This window comes from Scyliorhinus torazame, chromosome 16, assembly GCF_047496885.1.
Source record: "Scyliorhinus torazame isolate Kashiwa2021f chromosome 16, sScyTor2.1, whole genome shotgun sequence".
Taxonomy (NCBI): Eukaryota; Metazoa; Chordata; class Chondrichthyes; order Carcharhiniformes; family Scyliorhinidae; genus Scyliorhinus; species Scyliorhinus torazame.
In genome coordinates this window covers 132,986,473-132,999,741 of record NC_092722.1, presented here as the reverse complement: position 1 = coordinate 132,999,741, position 13,269 = coordinate 132,986,473, and the positions used below count along the sequence as shown (strand labels likewise).

At 45.3% G+C, this 13,269-nt stretch overlaps 1 pseudogene; it reads left to right on the top strand.

Moving 5' to 3' along the window:
- The window catches only part of LOC140392300 (nucleosome assembly protein 1-like 1 pseudogene), a 32,197-nt pseudogene extending 27,164 nt beyond the window's left edge, over positions 1 to 5,033 (top strand).
- Positions 5,034 to 13,269: the final 8,236 nt, after the last annotated feature.

Here is a 13,269-nt window from a genome sequence, read left to right as displayed (position 1 = left end):
GGTTAGGTGGATTGTCTATGCTAAATTGCCCCTTAATTGGAAAAGAAATAATTGGGTACTCTAAATAAAAATAAAAAATGTTGACTCCACGGAAGACAGATGGACGATTCCATTGATGATCAATGGCACTTTAATTAAATGCAAGCTCGACACGGGGGTGAGACCAACCTTATTGGTTTGTCAGATTTGAACAGTAAACCCGACAGTCGTCAATCAAACAAGACTGCTGAGAGACTACAATGGGAAGGCGATTGCCACATTAGGTGCGTGTGATCTCGAAGCATGGATACACAATAAAAGTCACACCATAACATTTTACATTGTGGACACGGAACGGAGTCCATCATAGGAGCAAAAGCGTGTGAGGCACTGAATCTAGTTGAGCATCTATACATTCCAGACAGCGCTACATCAGAGGATGATTGCAAATGGCAATGAGATGAAGTGAAGCAGCTATCCAATGAGAAAAAAGCAAAAGTCAAGGCGGAGGAAGATACACCAGATGAAGAGATGGAGGAGCCAATAGGAGTTCCAGACTTCTGGTTAACCGTCTTCAAGAATGTGGATATGCTCAATGACATGATACAGGAGCACGGTTAGTCCATCTTAAAGCATTTACAAGACTTAGAGGTGAAACTTTCAGGTCCAGGGCAGCTAATGAGTTTTACTCTGGAGTTTAAGTTTGAGCCAAATGAGTATTCCACAAATTAAGCACTGACTAAAGCATACAAGATGGAGTCACCGCCCAATGAGTTAGATTGTTTCTTCTCAGAGAAGCTGCAGGACAGTCTGGGGGAGAGGGTGAACAGCCAGCTGTCCTGGTGCACATAGGCACCAACGATATATGTAAAAAACGGGATGAGGTCCTACAAGCTGAATTCAGGGAGTTAGGAGAAAAAGTAGAAGGTAGGATCCCAAACGTAGTAATCTCAGGATTGCTACTAGTGCCACGAGCTAGTCAGAGTAGGAATGTGAGGATAGATAAGATGAACGTGGCTCAAGAGATGGTGCAAAAGAGAGGGATTCAAATTCCTGGGGCATTGGAACTGGTTCTGGGGGAGGTGGGACCAGTACAAACCGGATTGACTGCACCTGGGCAGGACTGGTACCGATGTCCCGGGGGGGAGGAGGAGGAGGGGGGTGTTTGCTAGTGCTGTTGGGGAGGGTTTAAACTAATGTGGCAGGGGGCTGGGAACCGATGCAGGAAGTCGGAGGGAAGTAAAACGGGGCCAGAAACAAAAAGCAGTAAGGGGGAAAGCGTAAGGCAGAGAAGACATAGTCAAAAATTTAAAAGGGCCACAGTACAGGGTACAGTGACTGAGGAGAATGTGAAAAGGGAGGTGATCAATGCAGGATTTAGGGTGTTGTACCTAAATGCGCGCCGTATACGGAACAAGGTAAATGAGCTTGTTGCGCACATTGAAATTGGTCGGTACAATGTTGTGGGCAGAGACGTGGCTGCAAGGGGATCAGGGCTGGGATCTAAATATCCAAGGATATATGTCCGATCAAAAGGACAGGCAGATGGGCAAAGGGGGCGGGATTGCATTGTTAGTAAGGAATGAAGTCAAATCAATAGCAAGGAGCGATATAGGATCAGAAGGCATAGAATCTCTGTGGGTAGAGTTGAGGAATCGCAAAGGTAAAAAAACTCTGATGGGAGTTATGTACAGGCCCCCTAGCACTAGTCAGGATGTGGGGCAGAAAATAAATCAGGAGATAGAAAAGGCATGTAAAAAAGGCAATATTTCAATAATCATGGGGGACTTCAGTATGAAGGTGGACTGGAAAAATCAGGTTGGCAGCGGATCCCAAGAAAATGAATTTGTGGAATGTCTAAGAGATGGTTTTTTGGAGCAGCTTGTGACAGAGCCTACTAGGGAACAGGCAATTCTGGATTTGGTGATGTGTAATGATGCAGACCTGATTAGGGAACTTAAGGTGAAGGAACCCTTAGGGAGCAGTGACCACAATATGATAAAATTTTCCCTGCAGTTTGAGAGGGAAAAGCTTAACCAGATGTAACGGTATTACAATTAAATAAGGGTAACTACAAAGACATGATGGAGGAGCTGGCCAGGGTTGATTGGAAAAGGACCCTAGCAGGGAAGACAGTGGGACAGCAATGGTAGGAGTTTTGGGGAGTTATTAGGAAAGCACAAAAGAAATTCATCCCAAGGAGGAAGAAACATGCTGAGGGGAGGACAAGGCATCCATGGCTGACGAGGGATGTCAAGGACAACATAAAAGCTAAAGAAAAAGAATACAAGGTGGCGAGAATTAGTGGGAAGCCAGAGGATTGGGAAGCCTTTAAAAGTGAGCAGAGGACAACTAGAAAAGCAATAAGGGGGGGAGAAGATGAAGTATGTGTGAAAGCTATCTAGTAATCAAAGGAAGATAGGAAGAGTTTTTTTCAATATATAAAAGGTAAGAGAGAGGCAAAAATAGACATTGGACTACTAGAAAATGTGGCGGGAGAAGTAATAATAGGAAACAAAGAAATGGCAAATGAACTGAATAGTTACTTTCCATCAGTCTTCACAGTGGAAGACACCAGTGGGATGCCAGAGCTCCAGGAGAACCAGGGGGCAGAGGTGAGTGCAGTGATCATTACTAAGGAGAAGCTGAAAGGTCTGACGGTGGATAAGTCACCTGGAAGGGATGGACTACACCCCAGGGTTCTAATAGAGATAGCTGAGGAAATTGTGGAGGCATTGGTGATGATCTTTCAGGAATCGCTGGAGGCAAAAGGATCCCAGAGGACTGGAAAGTGACTAATGTAACACCACTGTTTAAGAAGGGAGGGAGGCAGAAGATGGGAAATTATAGGCCGGTTAGCCTGACTTCGGTCATTGGTAAGATTTTAGAGTCTGTTATTAAAGATGAGATCGCGAAGTACTTGGAAGTGCATGGTAAAATAGGACTGAGTTAGCACGGCTTTGTCAAAGGGAGGTCGTGCCTGCCAAATCTGTTAGAGTTCTTTGAGGAGGTAACAAGCAAGTTAGACAAAGGAGAACCAGTGGACCTTATTTATTTAGATTTCCAGAAGGCCTTTGACAAGGTGCCGCACAGAGCCTGTTAAATAAGTTAAAAGCTGATGGTGTTAAGGGTAAGTTCCTGGCATGGATAGAGGATTGGCTGACTGGCAGAAGGCAGAGAGTGGGGATAAAGGGGTCTTTTTCAGGATGGCAGCCTGTGACTAGTGGTGTGCCCCAGGGGTCTGTGCTGGGACCACAACTTTTCACAGTATACATTAATGATCTGGAAGAAGGAACTGAAGGCACTGTTGCTAAGTTTGCAGATGATACAAAGATCTGTAGAGGGACAGGTAGTATTGAGGAAGCAACGGGGCTGCAGAAGGATTTGGACAAGCTAGGAGAGTGGGCAATGAAGTGGCAAATGAAATACAATGTGGAAGAGTGGGAGTTTATGCACTTTGGAAAGAGGAATTTAGGCATAGACTATTTTCTAAATGGGGAAATGCTTAGGAAATCAGAAGTACAAAGGGACTTGGGAGTCCTTGTTCATGATTATCTTAAGGTTATCGTGCAGGTTCAGTCAGCAGTTAAGAAGGCAAATGCAATGTTAGCATTCGTGTCAATAGGGCTAGAATACAAGACCAGGGATGTACTTCTGAGGCTGTATAAGGCTCTGGTCAGACCCCATTTGGAGCATTGTGAGCAGTTTTAGGCCCCATATCTAAGGAAGGATGTGCTGGCCTTGGAAAGGGTCCAGAGGAGGTTCACAAGAATGATCCTTGGAATGAAGAACTTGTCATATGAGGAACGGTTGAGGAATCTGGGTCTGTACTCGTTGGAGTTTAGAAGGATGAGGGGGGGGGGATCTTATTGAAACTTACAGGATACTGCGAGGCCTGGATAGAGTGGACGTGGAGAAGATGTGTCCACTTGTAGGAAAAACTAGAATCAGAGGACACCATCTCAGACTAAAGGGACGATCCTTTAAAACAGAGATGAGGAGGATTTTCTTCAGCCAGAGGGTGGTGAATCTGTGGAACTCTTTGCCACAGAAGACTGTGAAGGTCAAATCACTGAGTGCCTTTAAGACAGAGATAGATGGGTTCTTGATTAATAAGGGGATCAGGGCTTATGGGGAGAAGGCAGGAGAATGGGGATGAGAAAATATCAGCCATGGTTGAATGGCGGAGCAGACTCGATGGGCCGAGTGGTCAAATCTGCTCCTATGTCTTATGGTCTTCTTTGATGAACCAGAAATCATAGGATGCACAGGATGCCAGATCGACTGGAAGGAAGAAAAAAATATCACAATCAAGACCATTAAAACAAAGCATAAGGGTCGGTGCACTGGTAGAACAGTTACGAAAACCGTACCAAATTACTTTCTTCAATTTCTTTAGTCCTCCTGCAGTTCCAAAGGATAGGAAACTGGATGAAGGTTCTGCGGCAAGACTCACTGCTGACTTTGAAATTGGTCACTTCTTGCAGGAACACACAATTCCACAAGCAGATACTTCACAGGAGGAGTTATTGCAGACGATGATGAAGATTTACAATGATGATGAATATGATGATGATTATGCCGATGATCATTATGATGATAATGATTACGATGAAAAAAGTGAAGAAGCAGATGATGAGCCAGAAGAGGAACATCATGAAGGTTTACTCGCTTTATTTGGCATTAATGACGAGGTGATAACAAGTAGCTTCCAATCTGCGCAGGACAACGATGCATGTGTAAGTTCCAAAATAGAGTGTGCCGAGGTTGAAAGCGGGATTGTAACAGCGAACAAATTGGCTGAGAGCAAATCGACTGCGAACAGCCAACTGGTAACTGAAGAAATAATCCCCATTTTGGAGAAATTGGCTCCAGAGAGGCACAATGATTTATCAATAGTTCCTGCAGTGAATTCCCCGGTAGTCGAGGCTAGTCCATTAAAAAATGTGCAGCAAGAGCAGATGGATACAATTTTGTACAGTTCTACAGCAACAGGCAAAGCATGTATCGTTATATCAAATGAGGATGAGCCACGAATTGAGACTAAAACATAAAGTGAAGAAGAAGTAATGCCTAATGTTGATACTGCTAAGATACCGGAGTGTGAGGGTATGTAGATCATTCCTGATAGTGCAGATGTGCCTGCAACTGCGAAAGCATCCCAAAGTATTCTGACATTGGATGCCTCACCAGGTGATGGGCATGCAGCTCAGCATTCGAGCGCAAGCACCATGGATCGACCAAAACTAGATGTTCTGTGTGCATCATTACCATGGCCACAACACAGAACATAGCAAAGATGAGTGGATTCCTTTGCGTTGTGGAGAACAAGTGTGATCGCTGCTCACTTATATCGACTAACTACACGCGTGTGTTTTGGTCTTGTCCGAGGCTTGATGGATACTGAGTTTCCTTTTCTGATACGATATCAAAGATTTTACGGGTGGCCCTAGAACCTTGCCCACTGGTAGCAATATTTGGAGTCTCAGACTCTCCAGCATTCCATTCGGGGTAGAGGCGTACGTTCTTGCCTTTGCGTCTTTAATAGCCAGGAAGTGAATATTGCTTAATTGAGGGTCTCCCATGCCTCCAAAAGCATCTGCAAGGATGGAAGACATGATGTTATTCTTACATATGGAGAAGATTAAATATAAAATTAAAGGCTCGGTGGGGAGGTTTTCCAAGCGATGGCGGCCATTCATTTCATTCTTTAAACAACTGGACACGGTCGAGAATTAAGGGGGTTAGAGTATAATGGAGTTAGTTTGAATATCATAGTTGCTTAAAATAATGCATTTCTTTGTTAATATTGTTGTTACTGTTCATATTTGGTAACTTAATAAATATATATTATTTTTAAAATAATAAACAGACTCCTAATCAACCTTCTTATGGACTGACCTCATTAACACTACACCTCTGTATGCTTTACCCGATGCCTGTGCTTATGTAGTTACATTGTAAACCTTGTGTTACCCTATTATGTATTTTCTCTTATTTCCTTTTCTTCCCATGTACTTAATGATCTATTGAGCTGCTCGCAGAAAAATACTTTTCACTGTACCTCGGTACACGTGACAATAAACAAATCCAATCCAATCCAATCCAATCCAAACACACAAACATTGGTTGTGAGATCTGTAAAAGAGTCATTATCAAATGTGCTCATATTTTCTTCTTCTCCATTTCCTCATTATATTCTGCCACTAGTGTTTAACAATAACTATGAAAATTTTATACCGTTATCGTTTCTGGTTTTTCCTCTATAAATTCTGGCCTCTCGTTACCTCCAAATTGGCAAGATGAAATTCAGAAGGTACATCTTTAAGTTGTGCCAATTCATGTTTTTGACTCATTGATTCAGGTGACACATCCAAAGTTGAAGTAAAAAATTGACATCCTTCATCTGACTCTACATTCTGAAATTTGAAAGAATAAAAGCACATGAAATAAGTAAAATCCCAATTATGTTTCACATTTAACCTGGATAAAAGAAGATTGTGCACATTTAGATCGACCTTATTCTTCAACAATAGGAATATCAACAGGTATACTTATTCAGTCATATTTTTATAACAGTGCCAAGCTGTTACAGCACATTGTTACTGATAAGTAAACTTCAAAATTTTAAAGCAAAAAATAGTGCACCACAGCATCACTCTACACACAAAAGAGACATTTAATTGCAATGATCTCCTATGATATTGGTAATGATTTGGGAGATATGGTAGAAGTTGATAAACCATCTGCTGAGGAACAATTATATACTGTAAGTGGTTGAAGCTAAAACATGTAGGGTGCAATCTAACCGAATTGCAACAGAGTCCCACGTCAAGCGCCTTTAGCCAGGTGTTTTGTAGCGCCGAGAAAGACCATGCTATCGAACAGGACCCTGGGGAACGCCCCACAAAGGCCACACTTAGTCCCATTTCCTGCACTGAATATAGAACATAGAACATAGAACATTACAGTGCAGTACAGGCCCTTCGGCCCTCGATGTTGCGCCGACCTGTGAAACCACTCTAAAGCTCATCTACACTATTCCCTTATCGTCCATATGCCTATCCAATGACCATTTGAATGCCCTTAGTGTTGGCGAGTCCACTACTGTTGCAGGCAGGGCATTCCACGCCCTTACTACTCTCTGAGTAAAGAACCTACCTCTGACATCTTTCTTATATCTATCTCCCCTCAATTTAAAGCTATGTCCCCTCGTGCTAGACATCACCATCTGAGGAAAAAGGCTCTCACTGTCCACCCTATCTAATCCTCTGATCATCTTGTATGCCTCAATTAAGTCACCTCTTAACCTTCTTCTCTCTAACGAAAACAGCCTCAAGTCCCTCAGCCTTTCCTCATAAGATCTTCCCTCCATACCAGGCAACATTCTGGTAAATCTCCTCTGCACCCTTTCCAATGCTTCCACATCCTCCCCATAATGCGGCGACCAGAATTACACACAATACTCCAAATGCGGCCGCACCAGAGTTTTGTAGAGCTGCAACATGACCTCATGGCTCCGAAACGCAATCCCTCTACCAATAAAAGCTAATACACCGTACGCCTTCTTAACAACCCTCTCAACCTGGGTGGCAACTTTCAGGGATCTATGTACATGGATACCGAGATCTCTCTGCTCATCCACACTGCCAAGAATCTTACCATTAGCCCAGTACTCTGTCTTCCTGTTATTCCTTCCAAAATGAATCACCTCACACTTTTCTGCATTAAACTCCATTTGCCAACTCTCAGCCCAGCGCTGCAGCTTATCTATGTCCCTCTGTAACATCCTTTCGCACTGTTCACAACTCCACCGACTTTAGTGTCATCTGCAAATTTACTCACCCATCCTTCTACGCCCTCCTCCAGGTCATTTATAAAAATGACAAACAGCAGTGGCCCCAAAACAGATCCTTGTGGTACACCACTAGTAACTGGACTCCAGTCTGAACATTTCCCATCAACCACCACCCTTTGTCTTCTTCCAGCTAGCCAATTTCTGATCCAAACTGCTAAATCTCCCTGAATCCCATGCCTCCGTATTTTCTGCAGTAGCCTACCATGGGGAACCTTATCAAATGCTTTACTGAAATCCATATACACCACATCAACTGCTTTACCCTCATCCACCTGTTTGGTCACCTACTCAAAGAACTCAATAAGGTTTGTGAGGCACGACCTACCCTTCACAAAACCGTGTTGGCTATCTCTAATCAAATTATTCCTTTCCAGATGATTATACACCCTATCTCTTATTAAACCTTTCCAATATTTTGCCCACAACAAAAGTAAGGCTCACTGGTCTATAGTTACCGGGGTTGTCTCTACTCCACTTCTTGAACAAGGGGACAACATTTGCTATCCTCCAGTCTTCTGGCACTATTCCTGTAGACAAAGATGACTTAAAGATCAAAGCCAAAGGGTCAGCAATCTCCTCCCTAGCTTCCCAGAGAATCCTAGGATAAATCCCATCCGGCCAAGGGGACTTATCTATTTTCACACTTGAGGAACTCCGCTCGCCAGAAGCTGTCAGTGGCGATTTTTAACTGGCATCCCGATCTCTAAACCCCTCCCAAGCAGCCCCCAGACTCCCCAGAGCCCCAGCCGGGTAGATCAGGTGGCTGCATATTAGAGTGAGACTAGCTACTCACTACAATATGTTGAGTTGCCAAATGCTGATCTCGCCCATGCGAGATCCCATTATATCTGGCAAGGGAATGGTGAGCCCGGTAAATCCTGGAAGAGGCCTCTCCTGAGAATTAACTGGCTGTGTCGCATCCCCGTTCACCTGAGCGGGGGGGGTGACGCAGCCAGTACATTGTGCCCCGAATTAGATCCTGCAAAAATTAAGCAAAATAAAAAAATGCAAAGATTTTTCTAAATTGTACCAGAGATGCATTAAAAATTTGGCTAGCAATATAGGTTCCAGGCACAGTTGTCTGGAAGCCCGGGACCGGATGTGTACCAGATACAGTAATTTTCTGGATTTAAGGTTTGGGTCTGGGGGAAGGCAGGAGCTGGTTTTCGGGTTCTTCCAATTTCTGCAACACCAGATAAGGGGTCCGGGACCTGTATATGAGAGAGAAAGGATAGTAGCTCAATAGAAAAATTGAGAAAAATATGTTTTTTTATTCTTTCACGGGACATGGGCATCACTGGCAAGGCTAGAATTTTTATTCATAGAATCACAAAATAATACAGCAGAGAAGAGGCCCTTCGACCCATCACGTCTGCACCGACGCATGAAAAACACCGGACCCTCTTACTTAATCTCATTTGCCAGCACGGCCCATAGCCTTGAATGTCCCTAGAAGCCATTTTCAGGGTGTTGGGCAAGCCCAGGCTGCAGGCGGTTGCGGGGCAGGTGTTTCCTCGCTGATTGCCTGGAGGCGGGTCCTGCTGAGGTGGAGGTCAGCTTCTCCGCCCTGTGCCTCGCCATGGCGGGGGGACCTGCTGGAATTTCTGAGGCTCGAGATGGTGAAGTTTGAGCTGAGGGAGAGGATGGAAGTGTTCTACAATTCATGGACATTGTTAATCATGCACTTTCAAGAATTGGATGCCATCGGACATTAGGGGGGGAAATGGGGGTGCTATTGAGGGGGTTGAGCACATTGTTTATGGGATGATCGTTGATTCTCTTTTGGTCTTTTTGTTTTGTTATATTTGGAATTTATGGGTGACATTTGAGTTTGTATGTTGAAAGGGATGCTGGTTGGGGGATTGATACTGTATTTGTTATTGTTGGTTATCTTCTGTGGTGTATTTGATGAAAATGTGGAAAATGAGGGGAATTTTAAAAAACTTTTACACAAAAGAAAATGGTTGGTCCTAGGACACTATCTTGAGGAACTCTGCAATGATATTCTGGGATTGAGATGATTGATCTCCAACTACCACAACCATCTTCTTTTGGTGCTAGGTATGATTCCAACCAGTGGACAGTTTTCTACCTGATTCCCATTTGTGGTGTTGGGTTCTCTGGTGCACAGATGAGCCAACACAGTTGTATGTGGTACAACTCTATTTTATTTTAACTCTTATCTACAGTTCGTTCTGGATACTCTGCACGTGCTGTCTCCCTGAGTGTGTCGTGTAGCAGGTCTGTCCTGGTCCTCCTCTCCAGCTAATACTGACCACCAGGTGTCGTGTTTGTGCTTTTATATCTTTCTGTGATTGGTTGTGGTGTTGTGTGTTCTGATTTGTCTGTTGGTGTGTCTATCATGATGTGTGTGTTTGAATATCATGACATCCCCCCTTTTTACAAAGATATGTGCCTACGTGGTTATAAATATAATCGTGTCGTGAGTGCATCTAAGAGTGTGTCTGTGTGTTGTGTACAGCGTGTGTTATTGACGTAACTATTTACATGGGGCGATGTCGGGTGCGTCACACTAACAAGGTTGTACCATAACAAAACATGAATGCGAGAAAAAAAAAAAAACTTGAACAGTGGTCCGGTCAGACGATATCTGGAACGATAAACAACAACAGGTTATAATACAGAAGTGTTTGACTTTTTGAACGTATGAACAGCGTTATAAGTCCAGTCTAATGGGTGACCGCCTCAAGAATAGGCTGGTCCTCAAGCCGGTTCAGCTGTGGAGATTTGGGTTCACACTGGTTCACCTTGGACTGTTGGAGGTGATGCTGCTGCCGAAGTCTCTACTTTTCCATTTGTTGTACTTCGTGCAGTGCTTGGTTTTTCATTCGTGCAAATATAACATTCAACATCTTTGTTAGTGTTGCCTTGGCTGTGGTTTGGTTCTGGTGGCGATGGAAGGGGCATGATCCATGGCATCTCCACGAAGTCATCCTTGGGAACCAGTGGAGGATCCGGCGTGTGCGTACGGTTCAGTTGCGAGCGTGGAAGGCGGCGCAAAGCTCGCTGATTGCGCCTACGCACCAATCCATCCGCCCTGCATGCCAGGAACAAGGTGGAATCTTTTTTCTTTTTATGTTTGTGGTGGACGGCATCTTGTAGCCGATGGGTCGTTGCCATCGAAGAAGCACCATCACTAATATCATGCAAGGCGATGACTGTGCCAGATGTGGAAGTTGGCCGAGACCGTGCACGCTGGTTCCGGCCACCTGCTGTGCCGGAAGGGCGACTCCGCAGAGAAACGTCGAAGCATGTCGCCTTGGAGAGAGAATTGTTGCTTGCATCAACGTCTGGCGATGGCGCAAATTGGTGTGTCCGTCTTGGACTGCCGGTGCTGGTCGCCACTGCCGACCCAGTGGGACTGCCACGCGATCCATTCCCTGTCGCCGTGGCATCCGCCGTCACCCTGAGCATGCCATCACCGAGGCCGCGACACCGCCCGTCCGGAGCAAGGTCTGGGGTGCGCGAATCAGAGTCGGCGCTTGGCTGCTCCCCATCCGGAGTCCGGTCTGCCTTCCGTCGATGCTCCCCGTCCGGAGTCCCAACAGGTTCACTGGAGGCAGCCGAGATTCCCTGAAGCTGCACTTCTGGAGCCGGAACATGCAGGAATGCACCGACCAGTGGAGAGGCTCGAGCCATCGAGGGTGGAAGCGGTGCGCTGCCACCGCAGTCGTCAGTGGTCCCACCGTGATCGTCGAGTGCCTTGATACGCACTAGGCGAGGTCTGTCACCTTGCACCTTTTGCATGGGAAGTGGGATGCTGTCGTCACTCGTCTCACATCCCGTGGATAGATCCTCATTAGCAGCTTGCTGTTCACTAGGGTTGGGTAAATTGTCAGAATTTTCATCTGGTGATGCACACCATGTCGGTGGGCTGTCATTGTCTTGCCGTTGTCCTTCATTTGGGCTTTTCTTCTTTGGAATTTTAAATCTTCCCCCAGACATTGCAGAACCTTGTTTATTACCCCCAAATTCTCCCATATGTATGGTCTCGAATATAGGATCCAACGTTTCTATCGACATTGTACTATTTTCCAAAGAACATTCCGTTTCACTTTTCTTCTCAGGTACCTCATATGTATTTTTGTCTAATGTACATGCCTTCATGGTCTCTGGGTCTGATTTTGCTGGGACTGGCATGGTCACAGTCTCTCTTTTACTGTTCTCAATTGCCCACATTATACTCCCCATACATAACTGCTTAATCACTGGGGTTAGTGTGGTACAATGGATAATCGGGTCGACCTTATCTGCATCTTCACCATTAGTGGAAAGCACACTTGGTTCACTTGAAACTGCTGCGGGTTCTAAATTCGTTATCTGGCTACTCGATGTCGGTGTCCTCAGGATTCTTGCTCCAATGTTCTGCTCATTTATCAGTGGAGTGTGTATAGGTTCAATGCAATTAATGTTCCCCTCAAGGTTTGAAGAGTCATTACTGACTAACTGCTGGTCTCCGAAGTTGGGACTTTGCGGCGTTGTGTTGAAGGGAGACATTTGTCCCTGCTGTAGATATGATTCAGGTTGTGTTATTTCCATTACCTGAGGATCAATGTCTTGTCCATTTTTTCGATCCGTACTAAAACACTGGCAATTCTCAGTCTGCTCCTTGCAAGTTAAACATTCAATTAATTTCTTTAGCAAATCCTCAGCATCCTTCTGTGACCGTGCAGCATTATTAATCTCTGTTCGGCTATAATGATCCTGAAGGTCAGCGCATAAACCTTTTTTCTTCGGTCTTGGAAGAGGCGATTCCTTTGGCTTGTCTTCAGTTGGGCTGGAACAGTCTTCAGCGCTGTGCCCTTCATTGTAGCATGAGAGACCGTCATGGTCATGCTGCTGTATAGTGGAGCATGGTAGGCTGTTATAGCCTTCTTGCTGTTCACGTGAGCATGGCAGACTTGCATCGTCTGCCGCGGGTTGGTCAGGAGAGGTTGCTAGACCATCATGGTCTTGTTCCTGCAAGGACCGCACATTGGAGTCTTGCGTTGCTTCTATCGTGGAGGCTGTCCACGAGCTCTCTGTGGAGGCTTGTGACACTGGAGTCACTTCTTGTTCGTGCAAGGACTGCGCTCTGGAGTCTTGCGTTGCTTCTATCGTGGAGGCTGTCCACGAGCTCTCAGTGGAGGCTTGTGACTCTGGAGTCACTTCTTGTTCATGCAAGGACTGCGCTCTGGAGTCTTGCGTTGCTTCTATCGTGGAGGCTGTCCACGAGCTCTCTGTGGAGGCTTGTAACACTGGAGTCACTTCTGGTTCATGCGAGGACTGCGCTCTGGAGTCTTGCATGTCTTCTTTCATAGAGTCGGGAACGTTGAGCGGGACGTGGACCACGCTCTGTGTGGCAGCAGGGCGCTCTCCGTGTGCTTGCACCACTCCCTGTCTGTTAATGTCAGGCTGCAGCATCATCCGGT